General features: G+C 40.8%; 1 long non-coding RNA gene across 1 annotated transcript in view; it reads right to left on the reverse strand.

Moving 5' to 3' along the window:
* LOC126452323 (uncharacterized) overlaps positions 1-22583 on the reverse strand; it is a 727731-nt gene that overhangs the window by 179330 nt on the left and 525818 nt on the right. Inside the window, exon 2 of the long non-coding RNA XR_007584615.1 lies at positions 7136-7250. This is a non-coding gene — a long non-coding RNA (uncharacterized LOC126452323). The remainder of the gene's footprint in view (positions 1-7135; positions 7251-22583) is intronic.

The following is a 22583-nucleotide window of genomic DNA, read 5'->3' on the forward strand; positions in this document are numbered from 1 at the left end:
GGAAATGCTGGGAAAGTATGTAAACTTAAAAGAGCAGCACGTGCTGCACAGGATGAAGGAGAATCAACAGAACAGTGTGCAGCAATTTACGTGGATCCTGAGAGTAGCATTTTTTGTGCTGCTATTGACAAACTCATTCGTGTGTACTGTGTAGTGCCAATGCACTTTGTGGAAATGAAATAATCCTGGACACCTCTGCACAGTGTCACTGGTGATTTGTAGGGATAGCTGTGGAGTGTAGATACAGCTCAGTGAGACGACCTGTACTTGCTTCTTGTGATGTAGTTGGGTACCTAGACTAGGGAATCACGTGCTTGACCTTAAATCTGAAGTCCTGCAAATGTGTGAACTGCATGCTCACAGTCCGGCAGCATACTTCTTCTCACACTACCGCCTTCCCACTTCTCTGCCTCCACCCTGTTACACCCCCAGAACACGATATATTTCCCTTAACCTTTTCGCTGCTGTCGGCACATATACACATCCTGCAATGTCATTTCCTAGTTCCGATGGATGTGTGTACGTACACCACTCAGGTTCTCCTACAGTGCTGTGGATCTCTGAATGTCTCCTACACTGCTCTTGCCTCACTGTTGTGGTTGAGCTACTTCTGTATCTCAGAAAATAAGAGTATTAAAATTATTTATTGTACAACAATGTGCCTCATTGTGCGATATCATTTGCAAAAACCTTGTTTCAATAATATCTGAAATCATTTGAGACAAGATGTCTATTAGGACCACACGATTCACGATGTACGAGGACACGAGTGGGCACATCGTGTGCGACAGTCTTCTGGGTATAAAACTTGATAACTAGGTAACAAAAAGATATACAGCTCTCCACTGAGTTTTAAATAAGATCTCAGTATCTTATCTGCATTTCATTCACTACAATGTATGAGCTAAAACCAGTTGTGCAAGAAAGCTTATGCCATGTATTTTTACATCTGTGAATGCTTTAAAATTCTGTGAATTTGTTGCAGCACAGTAAGTATGATAGAAAATGAAAAGGAACACACGTCTTCATGGAGTGAAGATGTCGGACTGTGAGATGTACAAAAGTCTGTGTGTTTTTTTTTTTTTGAAAGATGGCATAAGAATTTCATATCAGCCAGAATGCCGTCTCTCAGCACGGGCATCAGGCATCAGCATCTGGTGAGCAGTACAGCCAAAACAAATGTTGTCTTTGCACAGAATGCAGAGGGCACATATCTAGCAGTGAAGGGGTTAATATGCTCCACTGCACTTTGATGGCACATTGTAAATATTTGTTCCAAAATCCACTTCATTTAGAGATAAACATTAATTTTTTACCATCAGAACATTGTACTGAGTTCACAAGTAAATCAACTGAAGATAATTGCACCTGTTTCAGGTCTTAGTTTAAGATTTTTTTGTCATCCTTTGCGGCATCTGAAGATGGCCTTTCAAGTCTGAAAACAGTTACGGTTGTTTCATAAAGTGATTCTGCTGAAAATAAATAAAATACCTTACTAACATCAATTATCTGGAACTTTTCCATCCCCCACTATGTGGAAACTGTTAATCCTAGACAAAAATGAAAAGGACATTTGTTTTTAGCAAATTTAATGTAGGTTTTTTTTTTGGAATGTATGTTCACTAGAAGTAGAGTTATGTAAGAAGAATATAGGAAAGTAAACTTTTCAGTACCCCCCACCATCACTGGTGGGAATTTTTAGTATAGATGCTGTTTATAAACACACTCTTCTAGCATTGTAGGAAATTTTGTGAGTGCACAAATTTTCCCCTATTTTTCCTTTGGTGACTGGACTATACCCTCAAATATCATTTCTGTGTAATCCATTAATGTATGTGTGCTAACTATGTTGCCACTGTTGTCATTACCATATGACCTGAATTTGTCTCTTCATGAGAAATCATTAATTATGTTCTGCTACAGTGGTCACTGAAGGTCCCCCATGCCACTAACCATGGTCCTTGCCTAGGCTGTGTGACTTAGGTGGGTTGCTGAATGAGGACAGTGCCATCAAGTAGTTGCAGGAACAGCAGTCAGCATGATTGAATGATGTGGTCTTGTAAAATCAGCCTGCATTCCCTTGGCATTCTGATACTGCAAGTTTCTGAAAGCAAGGGGAAATTAGAGCCAACACTTTTCCAGTGAGCATTCAGGTCTACTGCATGACTTAATGATAGGGCAGCCTGTTGATAAAATATTCTGTAGGTAAAATAGTCGTGTCCTCTTCAGGTATTCCACTGCACTTTCCGTCATTTCAACCCCGTGTCTGTCTCGGTTGCAGTTACAACAAAAATTACAGATCTTAGGTCAGTAGGTTGGACAAAAGTCTCATCATCGCTTGACATTTTGTCAGGCTTTTGTAGATTTCCATCAAAGTCAAATGGCTTCTCCAGCTCATGACATCTTATCTCTTGTCACTAAGGATAAATATTTACTTATTTTTCCATCAATAAAGTCATTATTCCTTTGTTGTTGGTGTTGTTGTTGTTACAGCTAATTCACATATTAACAGTCAAAAATATCAAAATGTTCCAAAACTGATAAAGAATTACTGCAGAATGTTTGCAGTTCAATAAACATTTCTACAAGATACAAATCCAGTGTAATGTATAGCACACATGTGAAACTTGTGCAACAAAGCAGTGGAAAGAGTATTTTTGTGCTACATGGCGCTAATATTCTGTTGACAATAAAATAGCATCTGCTGAATGTAATTAGCATGAGAATAAATGAACTAAAATGCACACTTGAAGCATCTTGACATTGCTTTGCTGTCCTTCCACTGCAGACATTAGGCAAACTGTACCTGCCCACTCCCAGTGCTGCAGTTTACTCTTGTGAATCATGAACCCTCACAGAAAGTGAGTAAGCTGTTAGCAAATGTATCTTTGGTGTTACAGGGATTATGTAAGCAGACAAAAGGTACTAGTTTCATGTGTCTCATGTGGGGGAAAGTACGAAATTCAGTAGGTGGGACTTGGATACATTGTATAAACCAGAGATCTTTGAGAGTTTGAAGGAGTGTTAGGCAACATTGAACTATACCAGGGAAATTAATACAGTAAATGATGAAGAGTTAGGTTTGAGAGATAAAATAGGGAAAGCAGCAGAATGTCACACATGTAAAAAAAAAAGAGAGAGATTTGATTAACGAAAGGAGAAAATATAAAATATGAAGCAAATGAGGCAGTCAGAAGTGAATACAGATATCTGGAAAATAAAATTGACAAATTGTGAAATGGGTAAGCACAAATGGCTGCAAGACAATGGCTAGGCCTAGGCCTTAGAGCCATGCATAATTTGGATAAAGATGAGTTGCTTCTATGGGGAAAATTAGAGACCATTGGAGAAAAGAGAAGCAGCTGAAGGAATATCTAGAGCTCTGATGGCTGGCCAGTACCAAACAAAGAAGGGGAAGCTCAAAGGTGGAAAGAAAATATAGAGAATTTGTATAAAGGGAAACAAACTTGAGGACAATATTACAATAGTAGGTGAAGATGAGATGAGAGATATGATAATGCAAAGGGAGTATGATGGAGCACTGAAAAACCTAAGAGGAAATAATGTCCATTGAGTAGGTGACACTACATCTGAAGTACGGACATCAGTGGGAGATTCAGCAACGAAAGAATTATTGATCCTCAAGTGCCGGATATGAGATGGGCAAAATATCCTTGTACGTCAGGAAGCATGTAAAAATTCCAGTTTCAAAGTAGGTAGGTGCTGACACGTGAATAATACTGAACTGTGAGCCTGATAAGCTATGGCTACAAAATAAAAAATGAATTTCTTACATGGAAAAAGCATTACAACTATATCTTGGAGAGCAATAGTGTCAGTTCTGGAACAACAATACCAAACTAACCACTTACCCTAGAAGGGCTTGAAGAAAGGCAAACATGTGTTCCAAACATTTGTAGATTCAGAGAAAGCTTTTAATAATATTGTCTTTACAACCCTTATTGAAATTTCCAAGGTAGTGGGTGTGACATGCAGTGAGTGAAAAGTTATTTATGACTTCAGAAATCAGACTGCAGTTACAAGAGCTTAATGACATAAAAGACGGTTGTGGTCAAGAAGAGAGTGGGGCAGGAAGGTAGTTGATCTACAGTTTTATTCATTCTACAGTTACTTTTATGGTGTGCAAACCACTGTGCAGTGGATGGCAGAAGATATTTTCCACTGCACGTTGTTGCAGTTTCCGTGCATTCCATTCACATATGTATAGTGGGAAGAATGATTGTTTAAATCCTGTTTACACACTGAATTAGTCTAACCTCATCTTTGTGACTGCTGTGGAAATGGTACATAGTGGGTTGTAGTATATTCCTAGATTTATCACTTGAAGCTCATTCTACCAACATAATAAGTAGGTTTTCACAGGGGAGTTTTTGTCAATATTAAAGCATTTATCAGTTAAGTACTTTCTGAATATTCATGGCACTCTCCCAAAGGTCAAACAAATCTGTGACCATTCATGCTTCCCTTTTCTGTATATGTCAATTATTTGTCACAGTTCCCACACAATGTATGCAGCGTCATTCATAGACTGACTGCATTTCCCTCATTATCTGCCAATGAACCTCATTCTGTCAACCTACTTTACATATGATTGAGACTCTGTCATTGTTCTAAGAGGGTGATTCAAATGAAAATCTTAAAAGTGTAGTAATATTTTTAATTGGAACAGTGGACAAAACACTTGCATGTCATTTTTCAATGTAGTCTCCCTGATGCTGAATGCATGTATTCCACAAATTTGGATGTGCATAGATACCAAGATGAAAGAATTATTTTGGTCATGTGTGTAGCCAGTCGTGCACTGTGGTTTTCACCTCTTTATCACTTCTGAAATGCTTGTGAGTGTGCATTTAACAGGTGATTCTCTAGGAGTGTGGTCTGGTGAATGAAGAAGATGTATCAGACATTCAAATTTAATTTCCTGAATTATCTCAATCTCTTAAGGACTGTGTGCAATTTGGCATTGTCTTGCTGTAGCAGTATTCTTAAAGTCAAGAGTCCTCATCATTTACTACTGATTTCTCAGCATTTCTGAATAAGTAGTTCTAGTTACCATCACTCCACAACCTACATAATGCTCCAGAATTATTCCATTTGCATTCCAGTAGAGAATGAGCATGACTTTTCCAGCAAACACCTGAGTGTTGATATTTTTGGTTTCGGAAATGAGGTGTGTTGCCATTCGTCGCTTGAATTTTTCATTTCTCATTGGTGAAAGTGGACCCAAGTCTCATTGATTGTAACAATTTTTCTCAGAAATGCACCTTCACAGCCACTGACGTGATGCTCTTTCGATTCGACAGTCAGCTGACATGGTATCCAACTCAAAAACATCTTATCGAACTGCAGTACATTGTGAACAATATTCTGTGCTGAACCAATATTAATCTTCAAACTTGTAGCTATTTTGTTCAGAGTCAGGCGTCTATTATCTTTTGCAAGCTGCTCCTCTAACTCAGTGTTCTCATCCGTTACTACACAGTGAGCCTGCACTGGTCTTGGGGCATCCTTAACAGAAATTAGACCACTTTCAAACGTCCTACACCACTCATACCCTTGGTGCAATGACAAACGCAAACCATCATACTGCACTGTCTTTCTGTTATGAATTTTGATACCACACTACAGAAACAATGCATCGCAGTCTTGCTCATTTGCAGTGCATGTTGACAGGGAAGCAGCCATATTGTTGTGGATGGTGCTGTCTTCTGTCTGTCGTTCTGAACCCCAAGGAACACTACTGCCACCTACTAACCCCAGAGCACAACTTTCCGAAATTTTGTTGAACTTCTAAGGCTTCACTTTCAATCACCCTCATATTTTGTATCGGTACATCCATTTATCTCCACAGATTCTGATTGTCACTCATGGTACTACAGTTATATAGTAGTACATATTTTTGTTTTGTGAAGTGCACAATTTCATATTGCAAACATTTAAAAACAAGTAGCCAAGCTATATACCACTTTTAAATATTCTAAAGGTCTGACTGAATGTTTGGGCAGCTTCTCTTGGACAATACTTCATTACAGATAACTGTATCATCCACAAGAAGCCAGAGGTTAATAATGTAGATGAGGCCACAAATGTACAATAAAAACGACGACAGTCCTGACCCATTTTCCTAGTGCACACCAGATTTCACTTCTACATCTGTCAATAACTCTATGCCAGAGTTAGCACACTAGCTGTGTGCTTCCTATCAAAGAATCCTCAGCCCAGTCATAAATTTTTCCTTACTCTCCAATGGTCCTACTTTTGATAATAACCATAAGTGTACAGAGTCTTATGCATTTCAGAAATAGAGAAGTACTGAATCTACACGACGTCATTGACCCAAGGCTTTCACTTGAGTGCAGTGGACAGTATGTTGAGAAGATGAATATCAACAAAGCAAAACAATGTAATGGTATAGAGGCAAATTAAATCAGGGAATTATGTTAGGAAATGAGACGCTACAAGTATTGTGAATTTTGCTATTTGGGCAGTGAAATGGTTTTCAAAGCAGAAGGGCAATTAAATGCAGACTGGCAATAGCAGTTTATGAAAAAGAGGGCAGGTTAACATCCAATTTCAGTTTAAATGCCAGGAACGTTTCTAAAATTATTTTACTGTAGTAAATGATGTGTGTGATCAGCATTTCAGACGACAAGAGAATAAAAGCTTTTGATGTGTATGTAAGAATGGTGTTGACCAAATAACAAATTAGCAGATAATGAAATGAACTGTGTAAAAAGAAAATTTATTGAATAACTTCGTTGAAAGATGGGTTCAGTTGAAAGGACCCAACGAAAGCTATCAAGGAATTGTCAGTATGGTAATGCAGGGCAATGTGAGGTGTAAATATGACAGAGGGAGATTAAGGCTTCGGTAAAGAAAAGGGTTCAGATGCAAGTATGTGGTAGTTTCGCAGATATGAAGAGGCTTGCACAGATTGGACTTGCAAGGAGAGCTGCATCAAACTAGTCTTGAAGACGGGAACAACAACGACAACAACAACAACAACAACAACAATGGAAACAGTCATTTCAAGGTTTCATGTTCCAAACTTTTGAGAGTGAAACGTGATTCCTTCAGTAGCTCTCTATCTACAACCCTATACTTTATTTTGTACCTGCTATGGAGTAGTTCCTGCTTCCATCAAAGCTGCTGCACAGTGATTGTGTATGGCAGAGCATCCATCCCATCACAAGCTGTTCTTCTAGGATTTGAAGAACAAATATCTTGAGCTGGAAAGATAATATACAAAGAAAAAATGAAATATTGGTGGCAGGCAATGAAAACCTCATAAATACATTTTGTTAAATTTTGCAGTTGAAGCAAAAATAGTTTCTGAAAAGAATACTATAATGTAATACAGGAAGTTGCTAAATGTGTAAATATATAAGAGAAGCCTAGTTATTGACAGATTAGAGAAATCTATGCTGTTTCAAAACACTCTTTGATTATGGAGTTACTGGTTACTGGAAGTTAGTTTTCACAGACAGATGGAGTTAAGAGGCCTAACATCGATTTGTGAAATGTTAGTTTGACTTTTATGACATGAAAAATTGCCAAATACAGGTCTTGTTGCCTTGGGAACACTGAAGATGGCAGATGGGACAGTTTGAATTCACGGAAGCTGTTTGTGCAAACACTGAATCTGTTGAATCCTTCACTTGTTGGGTGTCCATAAAAGGGCAGTTGTAATAGTAGAAGAAGAAGAAGGAAGAAGAAGAAGAAGAAGAAGAAGAAGAAGAAGAAGAAGAAGAAGAAGATGAAGAAATCTAACAGTGATGTAATGATAAGTTCTGTGAAGTTTGGAATGTAGGAGATGAGATACTAGTGAAAATAAAGCTGTGAGGGCAAGCATAAGATGGGCATGGATCCCTCAGTCAGTGGCACTTGCTTGCGAAAGGTAAAGCTCCCAGCTTTGAGTCCTGATCTGGCACGTAGTTTTGATCTGCCAGCAAGTTTCATGTTTGTAAGTTGTACCAATATAATGATGAGTTTGGAAATCATTGCATAATTTGTACTGTTATAGTGATTAAGTGTCTCTCATTAGACGTTGCTTCATGTAATGTTCACATTGAAACTCAGGTCATTGATAGTGAGACACTTGTACCTATAATAATTACTGAAGGTATAAGGGCAACAAAAATTAGTATAATGATTTACATGTTCAGTAAACTACATATATAGGTAGTATTATTATATTAAATGGGGACCTGGTAACATATAATTCTGGGGAGGAGGATGTAGTGGAACTGTAGCTGAAGCTTAGGATAGTTGAACTAGTACTGGATAGATAGAATAGTTTGTGATGGGAGGTACTGTGCACAGTTTGTGGTCTCTTTAAGAAACTCCAAATGAGACTAACATTCTACGTAGTACACATAAAACAAAGCGTAGTATTATAGACAGGGATGTTAAATTAATCTAGGTGGCTGTTGAGAGTAATGGGATGCCTTCACTTATTACTGTAACAGAATATTATTCAAAGACATCTCACAAAACACAAAGAAATTGCAGTCAATTGTAAAGGCAGTAAGTGGCACAAAAGTTAGTCCAGGCACTTATGGACAACACAGGAAATGGAGTGGAGTGTGGCACATGAATAGCAGAAATGATGTGCAGTGTTTCAGAATGTTCCTTTACTAAAGAAAATCCAGGAGTAGTGTCCCTATTTTACACTGATCTCCAGGAAGGGTAGGAGAAGAGATCCAGAAAAGACAAACACAATCACTGTAAGATACCTTGAGATAACTTGTACAGAATGAACCTCCCCCCCCTTGCCCCCCTCCCCCCTTGCCGCCCCTCCCCCTCTTGCCCCCTCCCCCCCTTGCCCCCCTCCCCCCCTTGCCCCCCTCCCCCCTTGCCCCCCCTCCCCCCTTGCCCCCCTCCCCCCCTTGCCCCCCTCCCCCCCTTGCCCCCCTCCCCCCTTGCCCACCTCCCCCCTTGCCTCCCCTCCCCCTCCCCCTCCCCCCTTGCCCCCCCTCCCCCTCCCCCCTTGCCCCCCTCCCCCTCCCCCCCTTGCCCCCCCTCCCCCTCCCCCCCTTGCCCCCCCTCCCCCTCCCCCCCCCAAGGCAACAGGTAAGGATTCCAAAAGTATCAGTCCTACAGAATGCAAGTTCTGCGTTTCTTGCACACTGCCCTGAAAGCCATGGCTCAAGGCTGTCAGGTTGGTGCAATATTTCTTGACTTGTGAAAGCATTTGACAAAAAAATGAAACAATGACCATATATGGCAAGGCTAGTCAACCTGTTTTTACCTTCTGTTGAATTTTTTATCTCCTGTTGGTAATAAAATTTTTTACCCACCCATCAGTTCTACAGTAATGGTGACTTATAAACTAAGAAAGTAACAATTACGTAACAATAATTACTTAACAAATACTTTGTCAGAATTTTATGAAAACCTAATAGAATACCTGTTGGTGGGTGGTAGTGATCTGATTGACTATCACTGATATATGCTATCCATTGAAGATTGTGAGCAGATGGAAGATTTCTCATTAGGCTGGATGCAGCACATTATTTTAAGTAGTGAGTCATCGCCAGATGTAGATGTATCTTCAGGCTCGTCCAGGGATATATGTTGCGGCTCCTGTTGTTAATGTGGTATATTAATGAACAGAGAAATAGTATTAACAGTAATCTCAGTCTTTTTGCAGGTGTTGCAATTACTGATAATAAAGTAGTACATGATGAAAGATGCACAAACAAGGTGTGTGAAAAAAAGTAAAGAGACTGATTATTTATCTACCAAGCTTTTATATTTCTTGAACAATAATACTGTCCCTTTCAAAGTAGCTCCCTTTGACAGCTGTACCCTGGTGCAGTCATCACTTCCAGTCTTGATAGTGGCAATGAAAGGCTTAAACTGTTACAGCTTTTAATGTGATCAGTCATGTTCTTTTGAATGATCTGCAAGGTCCCAAAATGATTTCCTTTTAAGACATTTTGCAGTTTCAGGAAAGAGAAAAGTCACAAGGAATCTAATCAGGAGAATGGGGGGCTGTAGAATACTAGGAATGCCTCTTCAGATCAAAAATTTCGTGATGGAAGGGGTTGTGTGACATGGGGCATTGTCATGATGAAGCATTCATTTGTAATCCGTGTCTAGTCTCCCTTGATTCACACTTTTCCTGGGCCTTTCATCTTTGTAAAACAATTGACAGGCAGTTTTTCCTGGAGAGAGTGTTATAACTTCAAGTTAAATAAATATATTTCAAGGACGACACAATACATGTAATTCGCAGATCAAGTAAACAAAGTACGACGTGTGTACACTTTAACAGTCAAATCAGAACTGAGTCTGAGTCTAGCGGATGCTCGCGGCTGGCCGCTTAGGTGGCCTTGCTGCGGTGGCACTTTGAAAGATTCGCGATTCACAACACTTTTCCCCCTCTTACAATTTTTGCACAGATCTTGATGGAGGTGGCCTGTAGATTTCTAACATCCATAGGTGTTGTTTGACTGGCCATAAAGCCTTGAGGAGGAGGCTTCCTGTATGGACGGATGTGTCCCCGATGATAACAGGTTGAAATGACAGGAGACGTGGGGGTTGCATCTGCTGGGGCCCCATGCACCAATCTGCCTGTTGCGGCAAGTCCGGTTGTTATAACAGGAGACAAGGGTGATGTGTCCGCGTCCGTAGGAGGAGGAGGCAAGTAGAGTTGTTCTAACATTTGGTTCCTGCATGGGCACATCTCCTGTTGGCGTCAGTTCTTGTGGTGGCACTGAGATGATGGTGAGAGGACTGTGTTGTGAGTAATGAGATATTCCAGGATCCTGAGTGTCAGGTAGAGCCGAAGGTGGTGTAGCGGCATCCGGAACAGGTGTTGCCGGCTCACGAGGCTGAAGCTGGTCCAAATGACGCACTGCAACACCTGTGTCCATCTGGATATCGTACAGGTGTCAGCTACAGTGTTGTAAGATGTGGCCAGGACTCCATTTTGGCTGCCTACCATATCCCCGTACCCATACACGGTCGCCGGTGGTGAACTGGCCAAGCAAAGGCATCCGCGGCCGTGAGGTGGGAGGCTGCAGAAGAGGAAGTAGCATGCAGGGCAGTCGGCCATGTAAGTGCTCAACCGGGCTGTGGTCGCCAATGGGGGTGAAATGGTAAGAAGCCAGAAATTGGAGAAGCACATCATCAGCAGCAGCAGAAGAAGTCAGCAGTTTCCTCATATGAGCCTTAAATGTGCAGACCAGACGTTCAGCCTCACCATTTGACTGTGGATGGAATGGAGGGGCCATGATGTGCATGACGCTGTGATGGGCACAAAAATCAGCAAAATCAGGAGAGGCAAATTGTGGGCCATTATCAGTAACGAGAGTAGAGGGAAAGCCTTCCAAAGAGAAAATGCGAGCTACAGCTTTTGTGGTTGCCACGGTGGTAGGCGACGGGCAACGGACAATGAAAGGAAAGTTAGAGTAGGTGTCAGTAGTGAGACACCAATAAGCACCTAAAATAGGTCCCGCGAAGTCAGCATGAATACGCTACCTGGGCTTCTCAGGCAAAGGCCATGGTGACAAAGATGACTTCGGTGCGGTGGCCTGTGACGCACAAGGGCCGCAGGCAGCGACCATATGTGCGATTTCTGAGTCAATGCTGGGCCAGTACACATGACAGCGCACCAGAGATTTCGTGCGAGAGACACCCCAGTGCCCTTGGTGAAGGAGACGCAATACCGAAGCATGCAAAGATGCAGGTACCACAACACGCAGTGAAGCATTTTTTGTGGAAAGGAGGATAACACCATCCCTATGTGTGAGGTGGTAACACAAAGCGTAGTAGTTCCGCAATCGATCAGAAGTCTTAGCGGACATATGATCTGGCCAACCCTTCTGAATACAGTGTAAAACCTGGGAGAGGGTAGGGTCAGAACCCATAGCAGCCACCAGCCGGTCCCCAGTGAAGGGGAACCCGTCCACAACCCGCTGCTCGGGCACATCCAGGTGGAAAAACAAGAGTTCATCCCTATCGAATGCCAGATCAGGACCCATGGGAAGGCGAGACAGTGCATCAGCATTTGCATGTTGAGCTGTCAGCCGGAAATGAATCTCATAATTGAAACGAGACAAGTAGAGAGCCCAACGCTGGAGGCGGTGTGTAGCCTTGTCAGGAAGTGACGTTGATGGATGAAACAAGGAAACAAGTGGTTTGTGGTCCGTAACATGATGAAATTAGGATCCATTGAGGAAAACACCAAACTTATGAAGAGCATAAATAATGGCCAAAGCTTCTTTTTCAATTTGAGAATACTTTTGTTGGCCATCTGTGAGCGTTTTGGAGGCATAAGCAATGGGTTGTTCAGAACCGTCAGAAAAATGGTGGGCAAGGACTGCACCAATTCTGTATTGAGAGGCATCCATGGCAAGAACAAGATGTTGGCCAGGTTGATAAGTAGCCAGGCACGGGTCCTGTTTCAGCATAGTCTCCAATTTCTGGAACGCCACACCGCATGACACGGACCAGTGAAAAGGCATGTTTTTATGCAACAGGCAATGCAACAGCTGAGCCACCGAAGCAGTAGACGGTAGAAACCTGTGATAGTATGCCATTTTCCCCAAGAAGGCCTGCAGTTCCTTAACAGATGTAGGGGGGGAAGGGCATCGATTGCAGCGACAGTTTGCTGAAGTGGACAAATACCATACCAAGAGAGTTGAAACCCCAAGTACGTGATAGAGGCTGGAAAAAAATTTTGATTTCTGCAAATTGCACTTAATGCCAGCAGTCTCTAAGACATGTAAAAATGTCGTGTTGGCAGAAGAGCCAACACCTTGTTACTAGAGGAGCCCGAAATGCACGCATCTTAGCTCATGCAGGCTGCCGTGAGGAGGGAAGAACTATACTGACATGAGGTCTGGAACATGACAAGGAATTAGAATTCAGAAAGCGGATGTAATTAGTTTCATACTTAACTTTAATCCATTAATGATGAACATCGCTCTTGACAGTACATGAGTCACAATATTATCTGTTCAGAAGACATAGTAACTGAATATGGCGCCTTGTTAGGTCGTAGCGAATGATGCAGCTGAAGGCTATGCTAAACTGTCGTCTCTGAAAATGCTAGCAAAGTTGGCTGTACAACTGCGGCGTGTGCTAGGGCATCTCTCTAGACTAGACCTGCTGTGTGGCGGCGCTCTGTCTGCAATTACTGATAGTGGCAACATGCCGGTCCAACATATACTAACGGACCGCGGCCGATTTAAAGCCTACCACCCAGCAAGTGTGGTGTCTGGTGGTGACACCACAAAAAGTGTGCAGAGATTCTGAAGATGTTCTTCAGTGGTGGAGACATTGACAACAATGTAGTCCATGTAATTTATACACCCAGGGACAGTGAGCAATAATTGTTCCAAGAATCGCTGAAAGAGAGCAGAGGTGCTGGCAATCCCGAATGGCAATCGTTCGTATTGATAGAGGCCAAAAGGCATGTTAAGGACCAGAAACTGCCGGGAAGCAGCATTGTGGGGAAGCTGATGATAGGCTTCTAACAGGTCAAGTTTAGAAAAATACTGGCCTCCAGCAAGTTTAGTGAACAGTTCTTCAGGTTGAGGCTTAGGGTAAGTGTCGATGAGGCATTTAGTATTTACAGTGGCTTTGAAATCGCCACAGAGATTAATATCACCATTGGGGTTAGCAATGACAATGACAGGAGAGGACCACTTACTGGAAGTGACAGGAAGCAGGACCCCTGAAGCAGTGAGACGATCCAGCTCCCGTTTGACCCGATCACGAAGGGCCACAGGAATGGGCCAAGCCTGAAAAAACTTAGGCTGAGCAGTGGATTTGAGCATGATATGAGCTTCAAAGTCGTTTGCACAGCCTAACCTAGGACAAAAAAAGGACAAAAAATGTCATTGACAAGGAATCCAATTGAGCATAAGGAATAGCATCAGAGACGATATTGACAGTCATCTATGGAGAAACCAAAAACACGACTGGCATCGAAAACAAAAAGATTCTCCGCATTACTATGGTCGACCACAAATATGGGAACAATGCAAACTACAGATGTAAGATACCTCAGCATCAAGTTGTCCCAAGAGAAAAATCTTCTGTTTATTGTAAGTCCATAATTGCCTAGTGACAGGTAGCAGGATTGGAGAACCCAACTGAAGATACGTCTGAGAACTGATGATAGTGGCAGCAGAACCAATATCCACCTGCATGCGAATATCCCGACCCAGTATTTGGACAGTGAGGAATAACTTCCCTGAAAGGGAAGAAGTACTATTGACAGACAACAAAGAAGCAGAATCAGCGTCATATTCATGAACATCATGTATGAGGTCAGATTTGCAAACGGATGACACATGACTCTTCTTTGTGCATTTGTGACACACGGACCAACACTGTGGACAATCCTCTCGTGAATGTTTTGTAAAACACTGCGTACATGAAGGAAGTTGCCGTGGGGTTTGCTGCAGTTTCTTAGAGGTTTGTTTACGGCTAGGCTGAAGCTGCACTTGGGAGCATACTGCGGCCATGTCGGCTGGTGGGGACACACCGCATGCTTTGTCAACAGCTCACAGAGATTGTACATCCCCGATGTCACCCTATGCCTCTATTTGTGCTCATGCAGTGCGAAAAATTTCAAAAGCCTGAGCAATGTATAGGACTTCATCTAGAGTCGGATTTGCCAACTGAAGGGCACGTTGCCTGACTTCTTGTCGGGCGCCGACCAGATAATAGCATCCTGTACCATGGAATCGGCGTAGGATTCTTTGTGAACGTCAGTAAAATATCAACACTTTCAACTAAGGCCATGAAGTTCAGCAGCCCAAGCATGATAGGATTGATTCGGTTGTTTTTGACAATGATAAAAGGCAACACGATAGGCTACCATATGCGTATGCTTTTGAAAATATACGGACGGAAGTGAGCACATTTCAGCAAAGGACATAAACGCAAGATCTTTCAAAGGAGACAATTGCGACAACAACCGATACATTTGAGGTGAAATTCATGAAAGGAAAAGAGACTTATATGTTTGGTTGTCCAAGACACGAAATGCCAAGAAGTGCTGTCGAAGACGTTTTTCGTAATCAGACCAGTCTTCTGCCGTCTTATCGTAAGGAGGAAAAGGAGGGAGAGACCATGACAAGAGACACCCCGCATTGGATGCCATGACAAAATTACAAATCGCATATGTGAGAAGTGTTTGCTGTTCAATGAGACCTTGCAATAGTTGACTTAATTAGCCATGGAAACCTGTGGGTCAACCATGAAAAAGAAAAATTCACTACCTCGTCGCCAATTGTCCGAGTCTAGCGGCCACTGGCTGGCTGGCCGCTTAGGTGGCGCTGGTGCTGCATGGCTGGCAGACAGCGCCGCATGTGGAGGACGTGCGTAACTGCGCAGCGGCACTTTGAAATATTAGTGAATCACAACAGAAGGGTTGTGGAAATCTCTGTGCCACTCCTCACTTTGCTGCTTTGTCTCAGGATCATACTCCAAAATCTAGGATCCATCACCTGTGATCACATAACTGTATCATTTGTGGTCATTGGTAGGCCTCTAAAAATCAGTGCACATATTTCTTCTGCTGAATTGGAGTTTTTAGCACCATTTTGGTGCAAACCTTTTACATGTACAAAACTTCAGTCAAAATTTGATGTATGGTGAAAGTGTTCAACAAGTTGCCCACCATCCTTATTGTTAAACGTCAATTTGATTTCTGACGAGTGTACAAATATTAGACTTTTCGTTAGTCTTTGAAGCTGAAAGTCTCACTGAGTGAAGTTTATCTTCAAGTTGTTCTCAGCTTTCCAGAAATGATTTGTGCCAGTGAAAAAGGGGTGCTCTTGATAAGAAATGTTCCCCTTAGGCCTGTTTCAACTTTTCAAATGTCACATTTCTGCATTCCACACATTAAACTGTGCTGTTCCATATTCATAGCACACAACAAAAACCCGACTTTGCTGATAGCACTCTCAAAGATAATGTGACAGCTATACAGATCTGTAATTTGGACTGAGCATCTGGAAGGTATGATTACACCAATCCACACAAGAACAACAACACAGCATTCCTAGATCACTTGCAGTGTTGTCAGTCTTATTGCTTTTCCCACACACCTTCCATCTTCAATGAAATGTTGCTAAGTTTTAATAGTGCTAACATTGTGTAACATACTGTCAAGATTTATGATATTAGTGATACTACTCAAAGTTGTTAAAGACTTGGACGCTATGCATGCACAATTTAAAAAATCTTTGTCACCCTTCTGATTTGCATGGTGCATTGTGATAATTATATGGAAGTACACAGCCATTTTCTGTATCAGTTTGCTGTCATTCATTAGAAGATGAACAACCTTAAGTACAAGTATTCTCTTATGATGAACTAAAATTATTATAATCTGCTTCAGAAATACTTTCTGTTCATCCAAACAAACTTATACAATTAAACTGAATTTGTATTTGTACTTCTATGAATTGTGAAGCAGTTCGGTGATTTCTTTCGAGAATCAGTTTCTCTCACCACGTAAAACTAAAGTGACACACCTCATTGCTGTACATTGTCGTATAAGAAGTGAGCAAATATTAAATCCTTTCTTCAACTTTTTAAACATGTCACATTTGTATATTGCTTTAAATGTCTAGAAATTTAAAACTGAGCACTTCACATTATGGAGAAATGTAGTGTCCTGTGATTACGCTGTCAGTGAGTTGTGATCTGAATTGGTCAACATGTACAGATACTTGTGTAGCAGTTTGTGGAATGATTACATAAGCATATTCATCAGTGAATCAAGTGGCAGACTTTTTCACAAAATACTAGAGAACTGAGTAAGTCTATATATGAGACTGATTGCAGAACTCACATCAGGCATGTGGAAGCTGTATCAGAGATGAGTAACAGGAATATTGATTATATAAAGGGAAGGGTAGCAGAGATAGTGACAGGTAGGTGGACACATGGAAGGATATGATGGATATACTAACTGGGGTGTTCAGTAGTTCTGGCAGTTGTGCCAGTGGAGAAGAGATGTACAAAACAATTCTTATCAGGGGTACAATCAGAACCGCTCACTCACTGAAACTGACAATCTCTTTTAGACGATTTACCACTCAGCATTCGCTTGACAAATTAAATGAAGGAAAGGTGCTTTGCCTTCTTCATTAAACATCATTATACCTGTATTTTCAGGTTATTTCAACATTTACTGTAAAATTTTTAATGATTTTGTCTTCACTTTTTTTGCAGTTTTAATATTTTGGGGTCCTACATTACAACTTGTGTATTTCTATACCATCAGTGTTTAATTTCTTGAAAGTGCTGAGTATGCAAGGATAATTGATCATTTCCTTTCACATAATTTGCTGTCAAATGTACAGTTCGATTTCAGAACTGTGCTAACAACTGAAAACGCTACAATGCTATATTACGCTGAAGTGCCAAAGAACCTGGTACAGGCATATGTATTCAAATGCAATTATATGTAAACAGGCAGACTGTGACACTTTGGTTGGTGCCACCTATATAAAAGAAGTGTCTGGAGCAATTGTTAGATCGGTTACTGCTGCTATGGCAGGTTATTGAGATTTGTGTTTGAACGTGATGTTATAGTCGGTGCACGAGCGATGGGACGCAGCGTCTCCTATGTACTGATGAAGTGGGGATTTTCCTATATGATCATTCCACAGGTGTATCGTGATTATCAGGAATCCAGTAAAACATCAACTCTGACAGCTGCACCCGGAAAAATATCCTGCAAGAAAAGGACCAACAACAACTGAAGAGAATCATTCAACATGACAGAAGTGCAACCCTTCCACAAATTGCTGCAGTTTTCAATGGTGTACCATCAACAAGTGTCAGCATGTGAAACATTAAATGAAACATCATCAGTATGGACTTTCGGAGCTGAAGGCTCACTCTTGTATCCTTCATTGCATGACACAAATATTTATGCCTCGCATGGGCCTGTCATAACTGACATTGGACTGTTGATACTGGATACATGTTCCCTTGTCAGATGAGTATTGTTTCAAATTGTACCGAGCAGATGGACGTGTATGGGTATGGAGACACTCATGAACCTATGGACCCTCCTCATCAGCAGGGGACTGTTGAAGCTGGTGGACACTCTTTAATGGTTTGGGAAATTTTCTATTGGAGTGATATGTGACCCCTGACGTGTCTAGATATGACTCTGTCTGACCACCTGCACTCATTCATGCCCATTGTGCATTATGACAGACTTGGGCAATTCCAGCAGGACAATGCGACACACCACGTTTCCAGAATTGCTACAGAGTGATCCCAGGAACACTCTTCTGGGCTTAAACACTTCCGCTGGCCACCAAACTCCCCAGATATGAGGATATCTGGGATGCCTTGCAACGTGCTGTTAAGAAAAGATCTCCATCCCATCGTACTCTTACAGATTCTTGGTATCAGTTCCCTCCAGCAATACTTCAGATATTTGTTGAGTTCTTGCCACATCCTGTTGCAGCACTTCTGTGTGCATGCAAGGGCCCTGCAGGATATTAGGCAGGTGTACCTCTTTCTTTGGCTCTTTGGTGTATTTCCTCTTTGGGGTACTGGATGGATAAAACAAAAGGTTTCAAACACTAGTCACCTTACTTAATTAAGGCATTTGATTGTGTCAATCACAAAATTTTGCTCCAGAAGTTGGACCATTGTGGAATGTGGGGAGTGGCTCACAATTTGTTGATCTCCTTAAGAACAGAACAGAAGGTCGTTCTTCATAGCACTGAGAATTGCTACGATGTGGAATCAGAGTGAGGCACAGTTAAATGGGGGGCGACATAGGGTCAGTTCTGAGGCCACTCCTGCTCCTTATTTATATAAATGATGTGCCTTGTAGCACTAGAGATCAGAGGCAATTCTAGGTCAGTCAAGCGGTGGACAAATGATGTGGTGGGAAGGGAGTAAGGGGTTTGGGGGAATGGAATATCGCTTAACAAAAGAAGAGTTGGGGGTCCTCCACAAACAAAATGTTAAAATTTGGTGTTGCCTAATGTAGTTTTTGGTAACTGTTTTGGAGTTCAGGGTAAAATCATGTCTACAGAATGTGTGTGCCTAGGAAAATAATATGATTTGACACAGACGTCTGGCGATTTTGAAGGTTTTGTCCGGGGTCAGCAGTTTGTTTTGGCAGGCATACCCAGCATATTTAGCTTTCTTGATTATTGTAAGTGGTACTCAAATGTGGGTCACTCCAAAAGAAATGAACACTATTTTCTTAAAATCCATCTTTTATTCTACATGTTTGAAAGTTTTACAGTGTGTAGATATATCCATGAGGAACAATATTTTCATTTCTCCACATAATTTCCACCCCTCTCAACTGCCTTACGCCATCATGGAACCAGCGCCTATATACTCACATGGTAAAATTCTGGACCAACCTGCTGGAGCCACTGTTTGGCAGCATGTGCAAGGGAGTCATCATCTTCAAACCTTGTTCCACAAACAGAGTCTTTCAGTTTCCCAAGGAGATAATAATCACATGGAGCCAGGTCAGGACTCTAAGGCAGGTATTTCAGTGTTGTCCATCTGAGTTTTGTGATCGCTTTCATGGTTTTTTGACTGACATGTGACCATGCATTGTCATGCAATAGGAAAACATCCTGCTTTTGCTGATGTGGTCAAACATGAATCTGTCGAGCTTGAAGTTTCTTCAGTGTCATCACATATACATCAGAATTTATGGTGGTTCCACTTGGCATTATGTCCACAAGCAAGAGACCTTCAGAATTGAAAAACACCGTAGCCATAACTTTTTGAGCAGAAGGTGTGTGTTTGAATTTTTTTTTCTTGGGTGAATTTCCATGATGCCACTCCATCGATTGCCTCTTCGTCTCTGGTAAAAGATGATGGAGCCATGTTTCATCACCAATCACAATTCTTCCAAAAAATTCATCTCCACCATTGTCGTACTGTTCCAAAAGTTCACTTCATACCATTTTTCTTGTTTCTTTGTGAGCCACTGTTGACATCCTGGGAACCCACATGGCACAAACCTTTTTCAACGCCAACACTTTCAATATTCTGCAAACACTTCCTTCCCCTATCCCAATGTAGCGTGACAATTCGTTCACTGTGATGTGTCTGTCAGCAGTCTGTCTGTCTGTCAGAAGGGGTATACACTTCTTTCCCCCTAAGGTAAGTCTTTCCGCTCCCAGGATTGGAATGACTCCTTACCCTCTCCCTTAAAACCCATAACCTTTCGTCTTTCCCTCTCCTTCCCTCTTTCCTGATGAGGCCACAGTTTGTTGCAAAAGCTTGAATTTCATGTGTATGTTTGTGTTTGTTTGTGTGTCTATCGACCTGCCAGCACTTTTGTTCGGTAAGTCACATCATCTGTGTTTTTAGATATATTTTTCCCACGTGGAATATTTCCCTCTATTATATTCATATCATTAATGAGAAATTAACATTGATGAGTGGTAAATGTGTAGAAGAGAGAAACTAACTTTGTGATGACTATAGATTGGATTAACTTACATTTACTTTCATTCCAAGTGATCCATAGCTAGGAGATACTCCAGGATGTAGAACATGTCAGAAACACAATAATACATGACAAATATTTACAACTCAAATAAATAAGCTAATGTCCATTCCACAGGTCCCAAGTGGAATGATCGTCATTCTTTAATGAACATTATATGAAAGAATCATTTTACAAATACTAATGCACTGAATTTAAAATAAAAATTTTTTTTTAAATTTATTTATTAGGTAATAAACGTGTAATACAACTACTAAAATATTTACAATGAGAAATTCAGCAATGGAATAGGAGGAGTTGGCCACAGATAAATTCTTTAGGCTTCTCTTAAACTGAATTTCATTGGTTGTTAAGCTTTTCATGGCTGCTGGCAAGTTATTGAAAATGTGTGTTCCTGAATAATGCACACCTTTTTGCACAAGACTAAGTGACTTTAAATCCTTGTGAAGATTATTCTTATTTCTAGTATTGATTCCATGAATTGATCTGTTGGTTTGAAAAAGTGATACATTTTTAATGACAAATTTCATTAAAGAATCAATATATTGGGAAGCAGTAGTTAGTATCCGTAGTTCCCTAAACACATTTCTGCAGGATGTTCTTGAGTTCACACCACATATAACTCTGACTGCACGTTTTTGAGCCCAGATAACTTTAGCTTGGCCTGATGAATTACCCCAAAAAATAATTCCATATGACATTATGGAATGAAAGTAAGCATAATATGCCAGCTTTTTCACTTTTATATCCCATATGTCTGACACAATTCACATTGCAAATAGAGATTTATTAAGACGCTTCAGCAGTTCTGTGGTATGCTTTTCCCACTTGAATTTATTATCAAGCTGTAATCCCAAAAATTTAACACTGTCCATTTCTTCTATTTGCTTCTCGTCATATGTTAGGCATATACTTGTGGGACACCCCTTACAAGTTCTGAACTGCATATAATGTGTTTTTTCAAAATTTAGTGACAAAGAATTGGCTAGGAACCAGTGATTCATGTCCACAAATATTTTATTACCTGATCTTTCTAAGACTACATGTGATTTGCTATTTATTGCAATGTTTGTATCATCGGCAAACAAAATAAACTTGGCATCTGGTAATGTTACAGATGAATGGTCATTGATATACACAAGAAAAAGTAAGGGCCCAAAAATGGAACCTTATGGGACCCCTCATGTAATTAGTGTCCAGTTGGATGATGCCTGATAGTTTGATACATGTCTCTTTCCTAATATCACCCTTTGTTTCCTGCCAGAGATATAAGATCCGAACCATTTTGGAACATTTCCCGTTACACTATAATATTCTAATTTACTTAAAAGGATATTGTGATTTACGCAGTCAAATGCCTTTGACAGATCACAAAATATACCAGTTGCCTGAAATCTTTGCCTAATGAATTAAGCACATTTTCATTGTAAGTGTAGATAGCCTTCTCAATATCAGAACCATTTAGAAATCCGAACTGTGACTTTGACAGTATGATACTTGAGATAAGATGGTTATGAATTGGATTGCGCATTACATTTTCTAAAATTTTTGAGAATGCAGGCAAAAGTGAAATTGGATGGAAATTTGATGCTATTTCTTTATCTCCCTTCTTAAACAGTGGCTTAACATCAGCATATTTTAACCATTCAGCAAATATTCCACTGTTAAACAACTGGTTACACAGATAGCTTAATATTTTACTTAACTCAGAATCACATTCTTTAATTAGCTTTGTTGATATTTCATCATACCCCCTAGATGTTTTTGATTTTAAAGATTTTATGATGGACATTATTTCTGCTGGGGTAGTGAGGGTCAAATTCATATTACGGAAGTTACTTGAAATGTCTGGTCTGAGGTATTCCATAGCAGCATCTACAGAACCTGAAAACTCCATCTTTTCAGTAACAGTTATGAAATGTTTGTTAAATAGGTCTGCAACACTAGACACATCTGTCACCGATGTTTCATTTACTCTTAATGCTATTTGTCCCTCTACATGTCTGGTTCTACTGGTCTCCTCCTTCACTATATCCCATATTGTCTTTATTTTGTTATCTGATATGACTTTCTTTTCCTT

Source organism: Schistocerca serialis, unplaced genomic scaffold (assembly GCF_023864345.2).
Source record: "Schistocerca serialis cubense isolate TAMUIC-IGC-003099 unplaced genomic scaffold, iqSchSeri2.2 HiC_scaffold_849, whole genome shotgun sequence".
In the NCBI taxonomy this organism is placed as follows: domain Eukaryota; kingdom Metazoa; phylum Arthropoda; class Insecta; order Orthoptera; family Acrididae; genus Schistocerca; species Schistocerca serialis.